Source organism: Silene latifolia, chromosome 10 (assembly GCF_048544455.1).
Source record: "Silene latifolia isolate original U9 population chromosome 10, ASM4854445v1, whole genome shotgun sequence".
Lineage (NCBI taxonomy): Eukaryota > Viridiplantae > Streptophyta > Magnoliopsida > Caryophyllales > Caryophyllaceae > Silene > Silene latifolia.
Genome location: NC_133535.1, coordinates 84,050,098 through 84,059,540, shown reverse-complemented (window position 1 = coordinate 84,059,540; position 9,443 = coordinate 84,050,098). Strand labels below are relative to the sequence as shown.

At 37.4% G+C, this 9,443-nt stretch overlaps 1 non-coding gene across 1 annotated transcript; it reads left to right on the top strand.

Annotated features, from left to right (window-relative positions):
- The first annotated feature begins 3,091 nt into the window (after positions 1–3,091).
- On the top strand, positions 3,092–3,198 carry LOC141610172 (small nucleolar RNA R71). The gene has a single exon (XR_012528068.1). It is a non-coding gene; the product is annotated as a small nucleolar RNA R71 (small nucleolar RNA).
- Positions 3,199–9,443: the final 6,245 nt, after the last annotated feature.

Sequence of the window (9,443 nt, the reverse complement as noted above, 5' to 3'; positions counted from 1 at the left end):
AAAGATGAAAGGCTTTGCCTTTATGAATTCAAAAATCGACTCAAAGGTTGAAGATTTTGTGCTTGGTTTTGATTTGTGTTGAAAAAGGAGTGATTGATTTGTTGTTAAAAAGATGTTTTGATTTGATTTTGGTGAATGTTGTTGAGGAATTTTGTTTTTGTGATGGAGAGGATGAGGGTTTTGAGTAGTGTTATGAATGAAGGAATGAAGAAATGAATGTGGGAGGGGGTTTATAAAACCCAAAAATTTTGAACTGCAGGGGCAAGACGGTCGGATTCTGCTCGGGACGGGCGGATTCTGCCTTTTCTGGGTTTGGAAAAACTCGCCTAAAGACGGGCGTCTTTCAGTGAAGACGCTCGGATTTGCAAACACGGGACGGGCGTCTTCTACAGAAGACGGGCGGATTCCTTTACAGGGATTTTTCTTGTTTTCTTCAGCCAAGAAGACGGGCGTCTTCCCTTCAGGACGGGCGGATTTTTGAAGACGGGCGGATTAGGATGCAGGACGCCCGGATTCGCTGACAGTCAAAAATATCAAAAGTTCAGCTCAATTTAGGACGTGCATCTTCTACCCAATACGTCCGGATTGCTTGAAGATGGGCGGATTCTCCTGAATCCGCTCGGATTGGACCCCTTTGTACCCGGATTCAGTTCCATCCGTGTACAATGCATATCCCTTGTCATTCTTCCATTCTTCTTCATATCTTGTGTTGTTCATTGTGGGGGCACTACTAAGGCATGGATAGCCTAGGCAATTGCCATCCCCACACTAAGCTAAAGCACTACACATTAATTGAAATTATTAGTCCCTCCCTCACTTCTCTCAAACATGATAATTATCTTGATCAAAGTATAAAAATCCAAAAATAACAAAAATGCAATACAAGAATTGAAATGCAAGTTAGGGAGTTAGAAATATTTACAAATGGTGGTTTAGGGAGGACTCCACCAAACTCTCATTCTTGATGAGATGTCAAGGGGGCATGTTCAAAGTGTTGTTGATGTTGCTCAACACCTTGAAAAAGTAATCAAAAGCTTGTTCATTATCATGATAGAGGTCTTCAATAGACCTTGGCCCTTGTTGTCGGTCTTGATCGATGGCATTACCAATGTAGGGATTAAAAATCCCTTCAAATTCGTCGTCCCAAAGACCACATACTTCATTAAGTTGATCATTGAAAATCTCTTGATTTGATGGAGACAACTTTCCCATTTCCTTTTCTTGGCCAATGAGGCCATCTTCTTCATTGCTTGTCTTTGATGAGCTTTGCAAGCACTCTTTGTCACAATTCACTTGCTCTTTGAATGGAGTATCTTCAATTTTCTTCTTCCATTGTAGTCCCGACTTCTTCCTTTCATCCTTCCGACTATAATGATCGATCATAAAACACGGTTCATGTAAACGGGGAGCTCTCATAGTCTTGTCAAGATTAAAAGTTATACTCTCATCTCCCACTTCTAGAGTGAGCTCACCATGTATTACATCAATCACCGCACCCGCGGTGTGTAAGAAGGGTCTTCCTAGAATGATTGGAATGTTGGAATCTTCCTCCATATCAACAATGACAAAGTCCACCGGGATGAAAAACTTCCCAATTCGTACGGGGACATCTTCCCATATCCCTAATGGTGTCTTCGTCGATCAAACGGCCATTTGGAGTGTGATATTGGTGCATTTAAGCTCTCCCATCCCCAGCCTTTTACTCACCGAGTACGGCATAACACTCACACTAGCCCCTAGATCACATAAGGCTTTGTTGATCGTGGTGTCGCCAATGGTACACGGTATTGAGAAGCTTCCCGGATCCTTTAGTTTTGGAGGTGAACTCCCTTGAAGTATTGCACTACTCACCTTAGTGAAGGCGATAGTCTCAAGTTTCCGGATCGACTTCTTCTTTGTGACGATGTCTTTCATGTATTTCGCATAGGCCGGCACGTGATTGATTAATTCCATGAAAGGAATTGAGACTTCCAAATTCTTCACAATTTCCATAAACTTTCCAAGTTGGTCATCAAATTTGGGCTTGGCTTGACGACTTGGAAAAGGAAGTCTAATCACAATGGGCTCCTTCTCCTTGACCTTGTCTTCATTTTTCTTTGAAATTTCTTCTTTTGATGATTCTCTATCTTTGGAGTTTTGCACAATTTCTTCCTTATCACTAGCTTCCACAACTTCATCCTCAACTTGCTTCTTCGGTGCTTCATACCTTGTACCACTTCTCAAGTGAATGGCACTAACCGTTTCATGTCTTGGGGGATTACTTTGAGGTGGTAATTGCCCCTTTTGTCTTTGTGAGCTTGAAGATGCTAGTTGAGTCAATTGTGTTTCCAACATCTTGGTGTGAGCTAGAATGTTGTTGATGGTGGTTTCTTTTGCTTGACTATCTTTTTGCATTTGAGTGAAAAACTCTTGTTGATTCTTTTGCATTTGGAGGACCGCTTTTTGAACATCAAAACCTTGGTCATTTTGGTGATTGTATGGATTTTGATTTTTTTCGTAACCTTGGTTTTGGTTGAAAAAGGGTCTTTGATTTGGGTTTCTCATGGGAAGTGGGGTGTATGTTGTTTGAGGGTTTTGAACATTTTGGCTTTCATATGAGAGATTTGGATGGAACTTGGTGTTTTCATTGTAATAGTTGGAATAAGGGGTACCACTCTTGTATGCTTGGAAAGCATTCACTTGTTCATTTGTTCCCCTACATTCACTTTGGTCATGTCCCAAAGTTCCACAATTATCACATATCCCACTTGGGATTGATGAGGATGTCGTGATGGCATTAACATGATACTTTGGTGATTTTGAGACTTCTTCAAGTCTAGCCATAGCTTGTTCAAACTTCAAATTGATTGTGTCAATGTGAGCACTAAGTTGAGCACCCAATTGAGTAACGGAGTCCACTTCATGCCTTCCTCCTCTAGTAGCCTTGCGAGGTCTACTATATTGTGAGTTATGGACCGCCATTTCCTCAATCTTGTTCCATGTTTGATTTTCATCAACTTCGGTGAACATTCCATTTGATCCCATGTTGAGAATGTTCCTTGAATCTTCATATAAACCGTTCCAAAATTGTTGTACCAAGAACCACTCGCTAAGTCCATGGTGAGGACATGAGTGACAAATTCCCTTGAACCGCTCCCAAGCTTCATACAAAGATTCTTCATCCCTTTGCTTAAAACCCGTAATTTGATCTCTTAGCATGTTAGTCTTTTCCGGTGGGTAGAACTTTTTGTAGAAAGCTAGAGCCAACTTCTTCCAAGAATCAATTTCGAGAGTGGCCTTATCAAGGCCCTTCAACCATTATTTCGCGGTGCCGATTAGAGAAAAAGGAAATAAGACCCATCGAATTTGGTCTTGAGTCACACCGGTTTAAGAAATCGCATCACAATAGTCACAAAAGGTTTCCATATGAGAATGAGGGTCTTCACTAGGCATCCCCCCAAATTGGCTCCTTTCGACTAGTTGGATAAAGGCGGATTTGGCAATATTTCCGGTCAAATGTTGTGGTGTGGGAGTACCATTTGGTAGGTTCTCCTCGGTGGTTACGGAATGTGAAGAAAATTTAGGCATTGTAGGTTGATTTTGTGGGGTATTTTGTGTTGGATTCTCCTCACCTTCTCTTACAAAAGGGTTGATGAACTCAATAGTTGGTTGAATATCCCCAACCTCACTAATACCTCTCAAATTCCTCCTAGCAAATCTCCTATTGTTTGTCAAGGTCCTTTCAATTTCACGGTCAAAAGGTAACAAATCACCTTGTGACCTTCTAGACATGCAAAATATCAAACAACTCGAAAACAATTAGAACAAACCTTGAGGAGTTTTACTTCCCCAAGGCAAAGAAAGACACAACTAATAACAATGTAAGAAAATCTAAATCAAGTTAACACCGTCCCCGGCTATGGCGCCATTTTTGATCGGTCCGTTTCGTGTTCACAATTTAATAGATGTTGGCGTTGGGTCACGTCCGAATCAAAACACAATTTATAGCTTCACAAACAACTCTACAATTAGTAAAGAGGCAAGTAAAGGTCGGATCCCAAGGGACGGTAATTGAGATGAGATTTCTATTGAAACTAGTGGTGTCTTAGGGGTGTCAAAATTTGGGTTGATGTAGAAGGTCACTAACTAAATAACAATGAAAGTAAATAAGCAAGATGAAATAAAAGGGTTGTAAACAATTGATAAAAAGCACTAGGGTGTCATGGGGTCATAGGGGAATCATGGGAATTGATCATACAAACATGTTCTCAAATTATAAGCAAGCAATTATTGTTGTGATGGGTTGAGTTGGGTTATATCTTACAATCCTAGGAAAGTTTGGGTCCCGGAGCCGAATCGATTAGATTGTACAACACCTACAAGTCGACTTAGTCTTCCCTACTCAACAACATGCATGGTCTAATGAGACTCGAGTTGGTTTATGTCTTACAAGTCTCATTGAAAAGATAGGTGATGGGTAAACAATGCAAGGATTCATAGGCTCACATTTCATCAAACATAACATGTGCATGAGTTGAGATCAAAACAAGCAAGCAAATAAACCATGAAAGCATATTAATTTAAGCATGAATCATTCCCCATGTTGGTTTCCCCTAATTACCCATTAACCCTAGCTAGGTCACTACTCAGTCATTATCATGTTGATCATACTAGAAAGGTTGTCAATCATACCAACAAAAGGAAACATGATGAATAAATGAAAGTGATTAACAATAATTAAAAAGGGATTAAGAGAATTATACCTACTAATGATTCCAATAATAAAGCAAAGAATAAAAGAAGTACTTGATGCTTGATTGAGAGGTTGTCAATCTCCCAATTATAACCCAAATAATCTTCAATTACCCAAAATAAAGGATGAACAAAAGAGAGATTAAGGAAATAAAACTTGTATTAGAACTTGATTAATTGTTGATTACAATACTAAAGAGAGATTTGATTGATATTAACTACTCTAATTATTGATAAGAAGAACCTCCTCTCCTAATTAGACTAATGAGGTATTTATAGTGGAAATTAGGTGGATGCATTAGGGTTAACTAAAGGCTAAACTAGTAATTACACTTTTTAGATTGAGCAGGGAGAAGCCGGTATTTTTCGAAGGAAGGGCTTCTTTCTTTGTAGCTTGGAGAAGACGAAATTTCGCTGTACTGGAATCCGTGTGTATTGGAGTCGGGACGGGCGGATTCAGGCGGGGGAAGACGGGCGTCTTCAGGGGAATCCGGGCAGATTCTGGGGGCTGCTAACCCGGGCTTCTTTGGAGGAAGACGCACGGATTGTGCTTGAGGAGGACGGGCGGATTCAGGACAATCCGCTCGGATTGTAACTCAGCACGGTTTCTTCTTCTTTTCTTCCCTTTTCTTCATAAAATCCTTGGGGATTTCCTCGGGGATGCAAGGATCCTTTCACAACATTGCTCATCTACTATCATATGTACAAAGGCCTTCTAATCTTGTCTCTCCTTGATGCTTGGTCATTGAATTCAATCAACTTAGTCTCGTTTTGCCATGAAAATGCAAGATTTGCACTCCTTTCCTACCAAGGGATCAAAATCTCAAAGAATATGCAAAACAAAGAACTAAAGACAATAAATGACCCAAATATGCACTAAAAAGCATGGGAACAAGGCTAATTCGGGGGCTAAATATGCGCTAATTATGGTCACATCAATGATCGACTCTAGTTCTTGCTTGGGGACAAGCACGGGTTTGGTTTGGGAAAGTTTGATGCGTGTCTTAAATATGATGTTTTACACCCCATTTTACACGCATTTTAGAGCTCATTTGTGTAGTTTATGCTACTATTTGCCCCATTTCGTCTACTTTCGTATTTTTATATAATATTGCAGATTTATGCGGAAATGAGTAGATATTGAGCTAAATCCATCCCCGAGTACCTTGTATTGCATTTGACGTGAAGTAGAGACTCGAGAAACGAACTTGGTGCGCATTTCGAGGTCCGAAAGACGAATCCATGAGAATTTAAAGCGGATTATCAGCTACTTTAGTCGATCGACTGGACCCTATGGTCGATCGACCAGAGCCCGAATTACAGGAACTCCTGTTCAGCTTAGCTCAGTCGATCGACCGGTCATAGCGGTCGATCGACCAAGCCGCCACTCTGACGCAAACAAAAAGATCGAGGAATAGCAAGCCCATAGTAGTTAGGTTTTGGAAATAAGAACTTCGTTGTATTCTATATAACGTAAGCTAGGTTTTGAGAACAATCATGCAGTTTTTATCAAGCTTTGATTTAGTTTTAGTTCTTTTTTCATAATTAGGGTTCGAGATTATTGTTCTTCCATTAATAAAGTTCCTTTCGCTTTCGGTTCTGGATCTCTCTTTTCAATTCTTCTTCGGTATTCTTCTGTTCAGTTTCATTGTTTATTTCATTCGCAGTATAGGAATTGCTAGAATAGTCTCCCGAAAGCCAAATTTATCGTTTATTGTTAATTGTTTAATTTGTCGTTTTAATCATGAATTCTTCTGCTTTATTAGTCAATTTTATTGTTTTTCTTATCGTAGCCATGAGTAGCTAAATACCTCGTGCTAGGATGTAGGGGATCTATAGAATTAGGCGGCAGTAGGATAGTACGATCTGAGTCTCGCCACGGTCGATCGATCGCACACCCTGGTCGATCGACTGGCCACGTGAGGTTTTGCTTCGTTTTAATTGCTTTAAATTCTATATTTGATGAATCGAGTGTACGCGACTAGTAGAATGCTTAGTAATTGACTGACCCATTAGATCGAAATATAGGGAAGGTTGTTAGACTACCAATTAAAATGACTAAACTATGCTAAGATCGAAAGATAGGTAAAGTTTAGGTTATTAGTCACTTTTCAGGACGAGCGTCAGTACTAGTGATATTAGGGACCCGTAGCGAGATCGAAAGACGCTACTTGTTGAGAGTGGACCGAGAGGACCTCTTATTTTCCCGCCTCATGGGTTTATTTCAGACCTACTTAGTATGCTGCAGCCGAAACTACAGTGAACCGACCATCTTAGTACCCTTTTTATATTTGATTTTATACATTTCTTTTGTTTATTGCTCATTAGTTATAGACCAATTCAAAAAACCCCCACATAATCGTTACCCTAGACTGAAATTAGACAACTAATAATTACATCTGCCTCTCTGTGGTTCGACCCCGCTACCGCTATCTATAGTTGTAGTTAGGAATTATAAATTTTATTTTTGGTGCACACAACGACGGGCATCAAAGAAATAGAACAATATAATAACGGAATAGTGGAAAACTTAATATTTATCGTTTTATTAATACTTGTAAATAACAAGTAAGGCATTTACATAGTGACCTCTACCCAACTATGATAAATGATTCCGAGATCCAAATTTATATTAACTTGGGCACGGGATGATGAAACCCTTATCAATATAACTCGGTGGACTAACTCTTTAATCGATTCTACTTTTAGAATTCTCGGTCAATAAAATTACTCTAATATTTATCTATAGCCCGGAACACATGCGACTACGGTCACGAATACTTCCGTTGAGCTCAATCCAAATTTCAAATAAATGTGTCCATGATCCAAATTCACATCAACTTGGGCACGGGATAGCCGATGAAACCCTCATCAGCACGAATTTGGTGGATAGACATTTATCACCCACTTCCCCTACGGAAAAAGGTTTGTACCCCGGGATGGCCGAGTGCACTCCCTCGCGAAATAGGTTTTCATGGTTTCTACTTTTTGGTAAGGCTATGTCTCAATTGTTTATTTTTAGCGAGAGGTCATGTCAATTTATTATCTATCACGTTTTAAGTGAACTAAAGCGGTGAACTATGATAATTATAATTGACACGGTCGATAAACTCGATTAAAATGACAATGCATGTTTTAGTTATGGCGATTTAGCGATGCATGCAACATATAAATAAAATGCAAAGCATAAATTAAATTCTAGTATGGCCTTCCTAAAATAGAAAATCTAATTAAATATTACATATTCGGAAACCAACTCCATTGGTCCCTTGAACTTCGGTTATAACACGCATCTCGAGGTAACACCGTCTTTATGTATCGCCTTCTTGAGTGACACCGTCTTCAAACAACTCCGAAATAATTAAATTACATAACAAATTACATAATTTCCTATTATACATATGTAATTAAAATAAAATAAATCTATTAAATTACAAAACGGTGATACGAGATCACAATAAATTACAACCGAATCGATATTCCCATACATTTCGGGTAATACCAATTAAAAACTAAGGCCATACTAAGTAAAATTACATAAAGTAAAATTTTGACAATCATAAATAAAATGCAGCATTATATGTATGAACCTGCCCAATTTTATGCTAAATCGCCTTTAAGGAGCCAATATCGTATATTAAACGGTTTTTACGAATTTGCGTGATTCAACCTTTTAAAATCACAATAATTACATAAAATCATATTTATGCACAAGTTAATTACCCTAAACAACTTAGGACTCAAAATTAGTCTCCACTAATATTTAAAAATAATTAACTTATATTTCTAAATATTGTTCATAAAAGGACTTAAAATTACAATAAAATGCCTTAAACTCCAAATAAATCACAAAAATTTTAAATAAATTTGAAATTTGAAATTTAAACTCATGAACATTCTAGAAAAATACCATGACACTCATAATGTTCAAAAACTTAGGTTAAAAATTTCGAAAATTATCAAGGAAAAACTATGTTGCGATTTACCGGATTTATCAAATATTATCATAAAAACATGAGAAAAATTATATTTATCAGCTTTTCAATTTTAGATCTGAAATAGGTAATAAAATGCAACATGTGACGTTTTTCCTTAGTCATGAAGTATGTTTTAGCAATTATTCACTAATTAAGTCACTATTTATGCTATTTTTCATCAAAAATTCATAAATCATGCAAAAAGACTTCATTATAGCCTATTATTTTACAAACATCTTTTAAAATTTCATGTGACAACATACTAAATTTCTATGACTAGATTCGAAATATTTCTCATATTAACCTATTTTTCATTTAAATTCGATTTTTATCATGAAAAATCCATATTTCGAGCATAAAAACTCCAGAAATTCTGAAAATTTTCATATCATCTAAAATAATATATGTGAAAACATATCTAAAAACCACTGGAAAATACGAAGTTTAGCTAATTTTAGTCCAAAAATGACATTTTTATCATAAAATCCCATTTTAATGCCATTATTAAATAAAATGAACAATAAAAATCCATAAATTAACCAAAATATCCTAAATACATTTTAGGATCAGAAACTTTAACATGCATAATAAATTTCGTGATATATCATAATAAACACAAATTTATAAGTTTTATATGTTAATCGTATAACTCGGAAAAATTATAACCGATTTGCATGCAAACAACCTAAGGCTCTTGATACCGCTTGTTGGAAATCTATATCTCATTACTATACA